Here is a 14,900-nt window from a genome sequence, read left to right on the forward strand (position 1 = left end):
TCATGCTACCACTAGAGTGAAAGCACCGGCAGCATTCAAAAGTGACCAAAACATCAGCCAGGAAGCATAGGAACTGAGAAGTGGTCAGGTCACCATCTGCAGAACCACTCCTTTATTGGGGGTGTCTTGCTAATTGCCTATAATTTCCACCTGTTGTCTATCCCATTTGCACAACAGCATGTGAAATTGATTGTCACTCAGTGTTGCTTCCTAAGTGGACAGTTTTATTTCACAGAAGTGTGATTGACTTGGAGTTACATTGTGTTGTTTAAGTGTTCCCTTTATTTTTTTGAGCAGTGTATTTTCTTCCAGGGACCTTCAATTGCGGTGTGCCAATGACCACAAATTTTCTAAAGGCCTCCGAGTCCACCAGTTTATATGGCAGTAGTTGGCGTGTTAGCCGTTGGGCAAGAGGGTTATCCGGCGTCATCAACGTTTTATGTTCGAACATTTGGGCCATGGAAGCGTGCTTTTTGACAGATGAACGCGACGATTGCAGGGTGGAAGGTGGAGTGGAGGACAAATGGGAGGAAAGAGGAGAAGGGGGACGTGGAGAGCCGGGAGTGTGGCTTTGTGGATTCTGACGGTGTTGCTCCCACTGGGCTCGGTGATGGGATGCCAGGTGCCTTCTTAAGGCCGTTGTCCCTAGGTGAGTGTTGGGCTTACTGCCTGCTTCTCCTCCTTCTCCTCCCTATCTGCTGCTCTGTCTCTCCCTCTGAACTCCCCTCCTCTTCCTCTCTTGTGGGCACCCACGTGACGTCCATCGACACGTCATTAGAGATCTCGGAGTAGGCAGCAACAGCTTGGACCACCCTCCTTGGGTTGATCTGAGTACTGTCGTCAGACCGCTGGGTGGCGGCCGTTGCTAACTCCTCTTCCTCATCCGATGCAAATGGCTGTGCATCAGTAAGGTCTGGAAATGGATGGGAAAATAATTCCTCTGACTCGAGTGGAGGGGCTAAGGTGGTGGTGTCTTTGGGGGTGCACACAGCAGAGAGTGAAAAAGGTGCGGATACAGAGGATGAGGAGGGCGCAGAAGAGAAAGGCTGAGTAAGCCACTGAACCAACTCTGGTGCGTCCTTTGGCCTAAATCGCACGCACCTTCTCCAACTTCCCACTTAGGTCCTAGCCTGGTGCACTTGCCCGACCCTTATCACCCCTGCGGAATGGCCTGCCTCTTCCACTGCCTATCATTTTTAAAATGACTCTATGACAAAGTCCCTATAGAGGAGCAGTATTTGTGGAAGAAGGTATATCGTAGGCCTCAATCAATATTTGGTGGAAGCCAGTATATCAATACCCTCTATCAGTATTTTGTGGAGGTATATAGAACCGAATAATGAGTATTTGCTGGAAGATGGTATATCAAACCCCTTAATCAATATTTGGTGGAAGCCGGTGTATCGCAGGCCTCAATCAATATTTGGTGGAAGTCGGTATATCAATCCCCTCTATCAGTATTTTGCAGAAACAGTTATATAGAACCCAATAATTAGTATTTGCTGGAAGCTGGTATATCAAACCCCTTAATCAATATTTGGTGGAAGCTGGTGTATCGCAGGCCTCAATCTATATTTGGTGGAAGCCGGTGTATCACACCCCTCAATCAATATTTTGTGGAAGCCAGTGCATCACACCCCTTAATCAGTTTTTTTTTTGGGCAACTGGTGTATTACACCAGTTGCAATTAGTTGTTCCAATAGCGTTTTTCCCTCTGTATAGCTGCGGTATCACTGCAGAACCGCACACAACTGCTGCACAATACAAATGCACTATATAGAAAGTATATTATAGGTATATCACACCCCTGCCTTAATCCGTTTTTTGAGGGGGGCAACTGGTATATCACACCAGTTGCAATTAGTTGTTCCAATACCGTTTTTCCCTCTGTATAGCTGAGGTATCTCAGCAGAACTGCACACAACTGCTGCACAATACAAATGCACTATATAGAAAGTATTTTATAGGTATATCACACCCCTGCCTGAATCCGTTTTTTTGGGGGGCAACTGGTATAGCACACCAGTTGCAATTAGTTGTTCCTCTTCTCTAGAGTGGCCCCCAGAGTGCTTCCCCTCTTCTCCATAGTACTAATCCATATTGTGCCAGTATATAGCGCCCCCCTTCTTGCCACAGTATATTATAAATAATAAAAGCAATAAACACATATACTTACCTTATGCTGCTGTCAGTGATGCGATGCAGGCCTCTTCCGGCCTGTGTCCCGCTCTGTACGGCTCAGGCGATGCAATGATGTCATTTTGCCCAGCCTGCACCGGCCTCTGATAGGCTACAGGCCTATTGCCTGTAGCCTATCAGAGGAACGGGCAAGGGAGACGCCTCTCCCCTGATACTCCGCACCATTCATCTGTATCACTGTCCTGAGGACGGCGATACAGATTATTTTGGATATGAGCGCTTCCACAATGGAAGCGCTCATCTCCACTCCTGCTGCCTCCAGACAGCTCTGCAGGCCAGATAAAAAGGTCCGCCGGGCTGTAGTTTTCCCATCACTGTACTATCCTTTTAAGTGGTACAGTGTCAAATACTTTGGAAAAGGTAAGATATATGACATCCAGTGACCCATCCTGGTCAAGTCTAGAACTGACCTCCTCATATAACGTGATTAAATTAGTTTGACATGACCGATCCCTCATGAAATTGTGCTGATACTGTGTTAAACTCTATCTAGCCTGTTTATAGCAAGGGACTTTCTGTTGTGGAGAGGGAATGTTCCTCAGGCACCTGCCACACTTTCATTTAAAGTGGAGAGAGAGAACTATAATTACCATAATTTTTGATGCCTGTATATGGCCGTTGGGAAAATGCCTCCTGTGAAATACCTCTGACTTGCAACATTGCTGCTACCTGTACTGTACCTGTACTGCAACTCTCAACATCAACCAAGGAAGGGTCTGTTAATTGCCTCCACAATCCACTAGCTCTGCAACCATACTCCTGCCTTGCACCCTGCCAACTAATAACCATCAAGGACATCCTAACTACCACCAGGCAGGCACCCCAATGCCAGGGAGAACCTGAGGGAAGAAAGAGTGCATCCTCTTGTCACTCCATGGCCTCAGAGAGCACCAGGGTGGAGATTGCCACTAGCAATACCACTATTTTAGCCACCACCACCTCTGCTTCCCTCTTTTGGGCTCCTGCGAAATTCACTGTGGACAGAATTTTTTTAGGGACAGGACAAAGTTTTTTTTTTTGCTTTCTATTGTATAGAACATACAGGGATCAGGTCACACTAAGGCAGGTTTATCAGTCCCACAAAGCTGGCGTTCAGGCACACAGCACTCAACACTTTCTCTGCAATGTGGCTCAGCAGGAAGCTGTAATCACTTCACAGTTATTATTCCTTAAACTCCATCAACTTTCTCTGCGCCTGCACGATATTAAATAAGAGAGACAGCAGGGAGTAGGCAGAGAAATATGAGGGTGTGTGTCTACTTGCAATTCCGCACTTCATATATTATACTGACAGCTTTGCAAATATTGCACATGAACATGTACTAGTAATACGCTGATATGTAGCAATAGACACATAAGTCAATATATTTCACCTATCGTCAGTCGTGTGTGTCACTTCTCACGACAAAGGTTCACGTGCTGTATAGCAGGTCAACGCCAGAAATACGGACACATGTTAGAATGATTTTGTTTAGAAAGTAATATTAAAGGGATTTTCCGGAAATCTGTCACCTGGTTTGAGCATATTAAGGTGTTACTACTGCCAAACTTCAAATGTGTCACTGGGCAAGCGCCGAGCATGCGCCGAGCCCAGTGACAAATTTAAAGCTATTGCCCTCAGGAGCTTCTACATCGCGCAGGCATTCCGCGGTACTGCGCCTGCGTGAGATTTCACATAGCGGAGGGGGGTGGCGGCAAAGAGTTCGGGTGTGGGCAGTTACTTATGCTGGAAGAGGCGTGCTTGGGCTCTAAGGGAAGGTGGGCTGGGCACTGTACGGGGGAGTTACTGGGCTCCAGATTAGGATAAGAACTTCCCTCTGGGTACCTTGGACACTCATTTGCATAACATAAAAAGTGGATTTTATCGCTAATGAAAGCACGAAACAATAAATGAAGATTACAGCAAGAAATAAGGTATCGTATTGTACATGGCAGTAGTAACACCTTAATATGGTCAAACCAGGTGACAGATTCCCTTTAATGTCGAATTATTAGAATAGGTCATCAACATCAGATCAGTGAAGTCCAACAACCAGCAACTCCGCCTACTGTTTCTGGCAGCCACCTGCACTGGTATCTATATAGTGCATGGATGTCCCCATCCACAGTGTAGTTTTGGGACGCTAGCAAACTGCAGCCCAGCTCCCATTAACTTGAATAAAAGCAGAGTTGCAGTAGCCCGGTATGCCTACTGGACAGTTGATGAGACCTTGTGCTTCCAATTCCACTCACTCTATAGTTCCCGATGCCAGCGGCTGCCCGAAACAGCTGACTAGTAGGGGTGCCAAGTGTCAGACTGCAACCTGATCTGATATTGATGACCTTTCTGGAGCATAGGCCATCAATATCTAAGTATCAGAAGGCTCCTTTAACATATTTGCACATTTCAAAGCAAAGATCTTACCATAGAGAACCCTAAACACTTACCTGGGTCATTCACAGGGGAAGGTACATATAGAAACATAGAAACATAGAATGTGTCGGCAGATAAGAACCATTTGGCCCATCCAGTCTGCCCAATATACTAAATACTATGGATAGCCCCTGGCCCTATCTTATATGAAGGATGGCCTTATGGCCATGCATGCTTAAACTCCTCCACGGTATTTGCAGCTACCACTTCTGCAGGAAGGCTATTCCATGCATCCACTACTCTCTCAGTAAAGTAATACTTCCTGATATTACTTTTAAACCTTTGCCCCTCTAATTTAAAACTATGTCCTCTTGTAGCAGTTTTTCTTCTTTTGAATATTCTCTCCTCTTTTACCTTGTTGATTCCCTTTATGTATTTAAAAGTTTCTATCATATCCCCTCTGTCTCGTCTTTCTTCCAAGCTATACATGTTAAGGTCCTTTAATCTTTCCTGGTAAGTTTTATCCTGCAATCCATGTACCAGTTTAGTAGCTCTTCTCTGAACTCTCTCCAAAGTATCAATATCCTTCTGGAGATATGGTCTCCAGTACTGAGCACAATACTCCAAATGAGGTCTCACTAGTGCTCTGTAGAGCGGCATGAGCACCTCCCTCTTTCTACTGGTAATTCCTCTCCCTATACACCCAAGCATTCTGCTAGCATTTCCTGCTGCTCTATGACATTGTCTGCCTACCTTTAAGTCTTCTGAAATAATGACCCCTAAATCCCTTTCCTCAGATACTGAGGTTAGGACTGTATCACTGATTTTATATTCTGCTCTTGGGTTTTTACATCCCAGGTGCATTATCTTGCACTTATCAACATTAAATTTTAGTTGCCATATTTTTGACCATTCCTCTAGTTTTCCTAAGTCCTTTTCCATTTGGTGTATCCCTCCAGGAACATCAACCCTGTTACAAATCTTTGTGTCATCAGCAAAAAGACACACCTTACCATCGAGGCCTTCTGCAATTTCGCTGATAAAGATATTAAACAATATGGGTCCCAGAACAGATCCCTGAGGTACCCCACTGGTAACAAGACCTTGGTCTGAATATACTCCATTGACTACAACCCTCTGTTGCCTGTCCCTCAGCCACTGCCTAATCCATTCAACAATATGGGAGTCCAAGCCCAAAGACTGCACTTTATTGATAAGCTTTCTATGTGGGACAGTATCAAAAGCCTTACTAAAGTCTAGATAAGCAATGTCTACTGCACCTCCTCCATCTATTATTTTAGTCACCCAATCGAAAAAATCAATAAGATTAGTTTGACATGATCTCCCTGAAGTAAACCCATGCTGTTTTTCATCCTTCAATCCATGGGATTTTAGATGTTCCACAATCCTCTCCTTAAGTATGGTTTCCATTCATTTCCCCACTATTGATGTCAGGCTTACTGGCCTATAGTTGCCCGATTCCTCCCTACTACCTTTCTTGTGAATGGGCACAACATTTGCTAATTTCCAATCTTCTGGGACGACTCCTGTTGCCAGCGATTGGTTAAATAAATCTGTTAATGGTTTTGCTAGTTCAACGCTGAGCTCTTTTAATAGCTTTGGGTGTATCCCATCAGGCCCCTGTGACTTATTTGTATTAATTTTAGACACCTGACTTAGAACCTCTTCCTCTGTAAAGACACATGCATCAAAAAATTCATTAGTCTTCTTTCCTAACTGAGGTCCTTCTCCTTCATTTTCCTTTGTAAAAACTGAACAGAAGTATTCATTGAGGCAGTCAGCTAGTTCTTTATCTTCTTCTATATACCTTCCTTCTTTTGTTCTTAATTTGGTAATTCCTTGTTTTAGTTTCCTTTTTTCATTTATGTATCTGAAGAATGCCTTCTGGCCTTTTTTCCCTGACTGAGCTAATTTCTCTTCTGCCTGTGCTTTGGAAGCTTTGCAATAAAGACGAGCGAACCGTTTCGTAACTAACTGGATTCGTTATGAACATATCATAATTTTGGCCGGCAGACGAACCTGAACTTTTTCAGGTTCGTTTCGGACTAATCCAGTAGAACCGCGCATAGCGCCATTTTACTGCACATGTCGGCAGGAAAAAGCACCCGGGAGGAAGAAGAAGGGTGGTCACATGACCCTGAGAGGAAGTAGGGGGGAGGGCTTACAGACAGCCTGGATGAGCCATTAAGTGCTGCAGCAGGCAGGAAGATTCCCAAGCAGACCATGCAGAACATCATTCTGTGTTGGGTTGTGAATGAGGGTGGACGAATCTTACAGTATCTGCCAGAAAAACCATCACAATCAATCTTTTATTCTACAAAGAAGAAAAATTATGTGTGTAGTATAGGAACAGGCAAGGAAAGCTGTCCGCCAGGGAGTGAGAAGTGAGGAGATGAGGCTAGCTGTGCCTGCTAGTAATACTGCAGCTGCTGAAAACCTCAAAAGCAGCTACCTACAAGGACATGTCTTTCATTTTTCTACATTTTAACTGTACAACAGGTGTTCTACCATTGATCTAGCATTTGAAGTCTCAGTAAAAACACCTGAAATACTAGAGGCATCTCCATGTAGTTAGGGGCGTAGCTTAAGGCTCCATTCACACGTCCACAAAATGGGTCCGCATCCTTTCCGCAACGGGTGTGGACCCATTCATTCACTATGGGGACGGAATGGATGCGGACAGCACACAGTGTGCTGTCTGCAGCCGCAATTGTGGAGCGCGGCCCCGATTTTGGGTCCGCAGCTCCGCAAAAAGATAGAGCATGTCCTATTCTTGTCCGCAGCTTGCGGACAAGAATAGGCATTTCAATGGGGGTGCCGGGCTGGTGTGTTGCGGACCCGCAATTTGCGGGTCCGCAACACACCACGGACGTGTGAATGCAGCCTAAGGCTCATAGGCCCTGGAGCAAGAGTTTGGCTTGGACACCCCCCCTTCCCTCAGCGCTTTGTGGCAAGTCGCAGGGGTGCACTTAGCCTTTCTGCTGCCCCACGCCAATTCTCAACCTAACCCCTTCCCTCCAGTCCTACTGTTGGGTTGTTCTCTTTTCACTACTGATGACCTATCAATATCAGAACGGCGGGGGTCTAACACCCGGCACCCCTGCCAATCAGCTGTTTGAAGAGAGGCAGCACTTGTATGAGAGTGGATTTCTCTGCTCTGTTCACCTGCTCGCCGCAGCAATTGCAGGAGTGAGCAGGTAAACAGAGCAGAGAAGGCAGCGCTAGTACGAAAAAAAAGTGGACAACCCCTTTAAAGACATACTTGGAAAACATTTCATACAGGGTAATACAGCGCCACATACCTCTTACATCCAGTGACTTCTCCTCTGATGTAGATTTTCTCTTTCCTCATCTTCTGTCAGACTAAACCGCCATGATGACTTCTTTCAGCCGTGTCTCATCTCTGCAGAGTTTAACAAACAGGCATCTTAGTTTCCTACCATTCAATCCTCCTTCCCACCTTTCAAACACTCCATCCTGCCACCTCCAATACTGTGACCCCCAATACTATCTTGCAGAAACAGTCTCCCTGAAAATACTGGTACCACACAGATAGTGCACCAGTATAAAAATAACCCCTTTATATTTTGTGCCAGTACAAAAAAAATACCCTCTTACATTTAAGATCAGACCCCCATATAAAACCTCAGATGAGACTCCACATCTCAGACCAGACCCCCTTTAGACCTCTGTGTCAGACCCCATATCAGACCCCAGTTTTAGACCTCAGATCAGAACCCCATTAGACCTCCATGTCAGACCCTGCCACCAGACCCCCATATCAGACATCTAGACCCCATATCAGACCTCCAGACCCCATTATACCTTAGACCAGACCTCCATACCCCCATTAGACCTCCAAACCCCCATATCTGACCCCAATTAGACCTCAAGATCCCCAATCAGACCCCTATTAGACTTCCAGATCCCCAATCAAACCCCATTAGTCCTCCAGACCTCCAAGTAGACCACCATTAGACCCCAGACCCCCAATCAGACCTCCAGATCCCCAATCAATCAGACCCCCATTAGACCTTCAGACCCCCAATCTGACCCCTATTAGACCTCCAGACCCCCAATCAGACCCCCCCATTAGACCTCCAGAGCCCAATCAGACACCTAGTAGACCTCTCCAGACCCCCAGGCCCCCATTAAACCTCTCAGAGCCCCCATATTAGACCTCAAATCAGAATGTAAAATATATAAATTAACTTACCTCTCCTGCTCCGCTGCTGCTCTCCCGGTCTGGCGGTCTCCCGTTCTCTTCTCTTCTCAGGGCCCACGCTGCAGTCATCTGACTGCAGCATCCGGTCGTAGAGTGCTCTGTTCGTCCTGACGCTGCAGGCAGCCAGGACACAGCAGCGCAGGAGGAGGGGGTAAGTACTGTACGGTGCTCACAGCACCTCTCTCCCAGCCTCCTGCATACTAGTGAGTGCTTTTATTATTCCCTCTAAAAGATACATTGCATCTTATAAAGGGAAATATACAGCACCACTGGCAAGTGAGGCCCTCTGCACCCCCCTGGCTTAGGGGCCCGGTCGCAACTATGACCGCTGCGACCCCTATGGCTATGCCAGTGCACGTATTTAATTTATTTATTTTATTTACATTTTAAAAACCATATAAAATGCAGACAGTGCAGACAAAAACATCAGTGAGGGATTAGTTAACCCCTTAACGACCAGCGCCGTTCATGTACAACGTGCTGATCCGCAGCAGGGGTCCGGCAGTCACTGATAGCCGGACCCTTGCTGTATGCGGCGGCATTGGTGAAATCACCGATGCCGGCGCATTAACCCTTGCACTGCCGCGGTCAGTGCTGCCTGTGGCACGTGCGGGCCTCAGACGTGTGCGGGGTGTCCATTGGGTCCCTGCGCTGCTGTGATAGGGACCCGATGGCAGGGAAGGCAGCCCGATGCCTTCCTTAGGCATCGTGGCTGCCTTCCAGGAGAGCCTGTGAGATCCAGACTCCTGGATCTCACACTCAAGCAGGCTGTAAGTGTATTACACTGGTAATACACTTACAGCCAATGCATTACAATGCAGAAGTATCATGATGCATTGCAAAGGGGATCAGAATTTGTGTGGGGGGGGGGAGTTAAAAAAATTTAATTTTGAAATATTAGGACGGGCACTCAGACCATAGGGTCCTGTATCAAATAGGTATAGATTTATTTATGTATAAAAAGGTATAAAAAAAATCATAAAAATAAATAAATATCATAAAAATATCATACAAAAAGATGTACACAGTAAATTACCATAGGACTTTCATATCGTAATTTTGTGACCAGATGGTGATCAATAATACTTATTACTGTGTTTGAGAGCAGATTGACTTAGTCCTCCAAATCTATATTCGATGTCAAAGGTTTTAAAATGAATTATATCAACCATTTTACTAGTTCCACATAATAACCGTGTCTAATGGCATCTGGAGGGGAGAAATAGCAGGCAAGTAGATAAATAAGCAGTCTTTTTACCGTATCTTCACCACCCAAAAGTGGTTGTTCGGTTGTGCATACAGACCGCACGCCGAGACAGCGTAGCTTCCCCCTGCCGTAAAAGTGCCAATTGAGTGGTGTAGACACACGCTAGGTTAGCAGGTTGCGTCTAGGTCGGAGATCTTCCGGGTATGAGTCACGTGTTCAGTGGCGTCTCACGTGGCGTCCCACGTGATTGAAAACGTCACCTCTTTAGATATTACAGCGAGCTGTTTCTTGCTCGAATTTTATGGTGTATTTCCACAGAGTCTCGTATTATTTAATTGCCATACGCGTTTCGAGGTTGCAAACCTCTTCTTCAGTGGCTATTATCGGTATCGGCATACTATAACCTGCACTTTATATAGTACGCAGCATGGAGTGTCTGGCTGTTTATCAGCACCTCCATGCTCCCTCTGGGGGGGGGGGGGTCCCTATCCCCAATCTACTCAGGTACTCTTCACTGGAAAATACACTATCTTATTATACAACCCACTAGTGATGAAGACTATTTGCCAAGATCTTCCAGACAGTGGAACATATCATCTGATTAACACTGGAAATAATTGGGTTATATCCCGTTTAAAGTGATGGTATAGAAATCACAGACAAACCGCACAATTACCGCATGTGTGTTTTCAATGCGGCCTCCTGCTATCCCTATACCATGTCTTTATGATAATTAGAAATGTTACTATTGCTTTTTAAACTGATATTTATATTATATATTGTTGATTAATGAGGCAGAGGGACTTAGGCCTCTTTCACACTTGCGTTGTCCGGATCCGGCGTGTACTCCACTTGCCGGAATTACACGCCGGATCCGGAAAAACGCAAGTGTACTGAAAGCATTTGAAGACGGAACCGTCTTCCAAATGCGTTCAGTGTTACTATGGCACCCAGGACGCTATTAAAGTCCTGGTTGCCATAGTAGTAGTGGGGAGCGGGGGAGCGGTATACTTACAGTCCGTGCGGCTCCCGGGGCGCTCCAGAGTGACGTCAGAGCGCCCCATGCGCATGGATGACGTGATCCATGTGATCACATGATCCATGCGCTTGGGGCGCCCTGACGTCACTCTGGAGCGCCCGGGGAGCCGCACGGACGGTAAGTACACTGCTCCCCCGCTCCCCGCTACACTTTACCATGGCTGCCAGGACTTTAGCGTCCCGGCAGCCATGGTAACCACTCTGAAAAAGCTAAATGTCGGCTCCGGCAATGCGCCGAAACGACGTTTAGCTTAAGGCAGGATCCGGATCAATGCCTTTCAATGGGCATTAATTCCGGATCCGGCCTTGCGGCAAGTGTTCCGGATTTTTGGCCGGAGCAAAAAGCGCAGCATGCTGCGGTATTTTCTCCGGCCAAAAAACGTTCCGTTCCGGAACTGAAGACATCCTGATGCATCCTGAACGGATTACTCTCCATTCAGAATGCATTAGGATAATCCTGATCAGGATTCTTCCGGCATAGAGCCCCGACGACGGAACTCTATGCCGGAAGACAAGAACGCAAGTGTGAAAGAGCCCTTATATGTGTATAATTACTGAGGTTACTTATTTTCGCTACATTGTTGCTTTAAAAATCTCATAGCCATTCCTCCCAATTGATTTCTGACCAATGGATGACTCAACCCCACCTCTATAATACTATATAAAGTGCAGGTTATAGTATGCAGATACCGATAATAGCCACTGAAGAAGAGGGTCGCAACCTCGAAACACGTATGGCAATTAAATAATACGAGACTCTGTGAAAATACACCATAAAATTTGAAAAAGAAGCAGTGCGCTGTAATATCTAAAGAGGTGACGTATTCAATCACGGGGGGGACGCCACTGAACACATGATTCATACCCGGAAGATCTTTGACCTAGATCTAGATCTTCGACCTAGACGCAACACCTAGCGTGTGTCTACATCACTCGATTGGCACTTTTACGGCAGGGTGAAGCTACACTGTCTCGGCGTGCGGTCTGTATGCACAACCGAACAACCACTTTTGGGTGGTGAAGATACGGTAAAAAGACTGCTTATTTATCTACTTGCCTGCTATTTCTCCCCTCCAGATGCCATTAGACACGGTTATTATGTGGAACTAGTAAAATGGTTGATATAATTCATTTTAAAACCTTTGACATCGAATATAGATTTGGAGGACTAAGTCAATCTTCTCTCAAACACAGTAATAAGTATTATTGATCATCTATTGATCACCATCTGGTCACAAAATTACGATATGAAAGTCCTATGGTAATTTACTGTGTACAGTCGTGGCCAAAAGTTTTGAGAATGACACAAATATTAGTTTTCACAAAGTTTGCTGCTAAACTGTTTTTAGATCTTTGTTTCAGTTGTTTCTGTGATGTAGTGAAATATAATTACACGCACTTCATACGTTTCAAAGGCTTTTATCGACAATTACATGACATTTATGCAAAGAGTCAGTATTTGCAGTGTTGGCCCTTCTTTTTCAGGACCTCTGCAATTCGACTGGGCATGCTCTCAATCAACTTCTGGGCCAATTCCTGACTGATAGCAACCCATTCTTTCATAATCACTTCTTGGAGTTTGTCAGAATTAGTGGGTTTTTGTTTTTCCACCCGCCTCTTGAGGATTGACCACAAGTTCTCAATGGGATTAAGATCTGGGGAGTGTCCAGGCCATGGACCCAAAATGTCAACGTTTTGGTCCCCGAGCCACTTAGTTATCACTTTTGCCTTATGGCATGGTGCTCCATCGTGCTGGAAAATGCATTGTTCTTCACCAAACTGTTGTTGGATTGTTGGAAGAAGTTGCTGTTAGAGGGTGTTTTGGTACCATTCTTTATTCATGGCTGTTTTTGGGCAAAATTGTGAGTGAGCCCACTCCCTTGGATGAGAAGCAACCCCACACATGAATGGTCTCAGGATGCTTTACTGTTGGCATGACACAGGAGTGATGGTAGCGCTCACCTTTTCTTCTCCGGACAAGCCTTTTTCCAGATGCCCCAAACAATCGGAAAGAGGCTTCATCGGAGAATATGACTTTGCCCCGGTCCTCAGCAGTCCATTCACCAAACTTTCTGCAGAAAATCCATCTGTCCCTGATGTTTTTTTTGGAGAGAAGTGGCTTCTTTGCTGCCCTTCTTGACACCAGGCCATCTTCCAAAGGTCCTCGCCTCACTGTGCGTGCAGATGCGCTCACACCTGCCTGCTGCCATTCCTGAGCAAGCTCTGCACTGGTGGCACTCCGATCCCGCAGCTGAATCCTCTTTAGGAGACGATCCTGGCGCTTGCTGGACTTTCTTGGACGCTCTGAAGCCTTCTTAACAAGAATTGAACCTCTTTCCTTGAAGTTCTTGATGATCCTATAAATTGTTGATTGAGGTGCAATCTTAGTAGCCACAATATCCTTGCCTGTGAAGCCATTTTTATGCAACGCAATGATGGCTGCACGCATTTCTTTGCAGGGCACCATGGTTAACAATGGAAGAACAATGATTTCAAGCATCACCCTCCTTTTAACATGTCAAGTCTGACATTTTAACCCAATCAGCCTGACATAATGATCTCCAGCCTTGTGCTCGTCAACATTCTCACCTGAGTTAACAAGACGATTACTGAAATTATCTCAGCAGGTCCTTTAATGACAGCAATGAAATGCAGTGGAAAGTTTTTTTGGGGATTAAGTTAATTTTCATTGCAAAGAAGGACTATGCAATTCATCTGATCACTCTTCATAACATTCTGGAGTATATGCAAATTGCTATTATAAAAACTTAAGCAGCAACTTTTCCAATTTCCAATATTTATGTAATTCTCAAAACTTTTGGCCACGACTGTACATCTTTTTGTATGGTATTTTTATGATATTTATTTATATTTATTTTTATGATTTTTTTATACATTTTTATACATAAATGAATCTATACCTATTTGATACAGCACCCTATGGTCTGAGTGCCCGTCCTAATATTTCAATTTGGTGCATTCTGGTTATTGGGGTAAACCTTTGTATGTGAGCACCTGACTTCATTTAGTCTGGTGGTGAGCCGCCCGTTCATCAATTTTTTCTCAAAAATAAAGTTTTACAAAAAAAATTAAAAGTTGCAAGTAGAAAAAAAAAACATCCTTTTCCAAAAATAAAGTAAAAATATTATTGTAAAAAAATTAGGGAAAAAAAGAAAATAGACATATTAGGTATTTCCGCATCCGTATCAACTGACTCTATAAAAATATCACATGACCTAACCCCTCAGACGAACACCGTCAAAAAAATAAAATAAAAACTGCTAAAAAAAACATTTTTTGTCACCTTTGACATTTTTTGTTACCTTATCACTAAAAGTGCAACACCAAGCGATCAAAAAGGCGTATGCCCCCCAAAATAGTACCAATCTAACCATCACCTCATCCCGCAAAAATGAGCCCCTACTAGTGTTGGGCGAGCATGCTCGGCCGAACACCAGTTCTACTCAAGCATCACGATGCTCGGCACATCGCGGTGCTCGGCACATCGCGGTGCAGCCAATAAACGTACAGATAGATACTGCCATTCACTTTAATGCAGTAGCCATGTTGGCTGCTGGCATTACAGTGATTGGCTGGCCGGAACACGTTATCGGGTACTATATAGCACCCGATGACACGTGTTCGGCTCAGTATTAGTCAGGGAGAGCTGGAGAGCAGAAGGGAGAGATTGTGTAGGGATTAAAATAGCAATATTTTAGATTTTATACTTGTTATAGACCCAAAAGTCCTTTTAAGGACATTATCTGCGCTACATCTCCTGTCTAACGTGTGCGCAGCCTAAAAATATCTATGACATCCAGTATGCTTTTTCCGTAGACGGTGTCCGCTGCGGACAG

This window comes from Bufo bufo, chromosome 1 (assembly GCF_905171765.1).
Source record: "Bufo bufo chromosome 1, aBufBuf1.1, whole genome shotgun sequence".
Taxonomy (NCBI): Eukaryota; Metazoa; Chordata; class Amphibia; order Anura; family Bufonidae; genus Bufo; species Bufo bufo.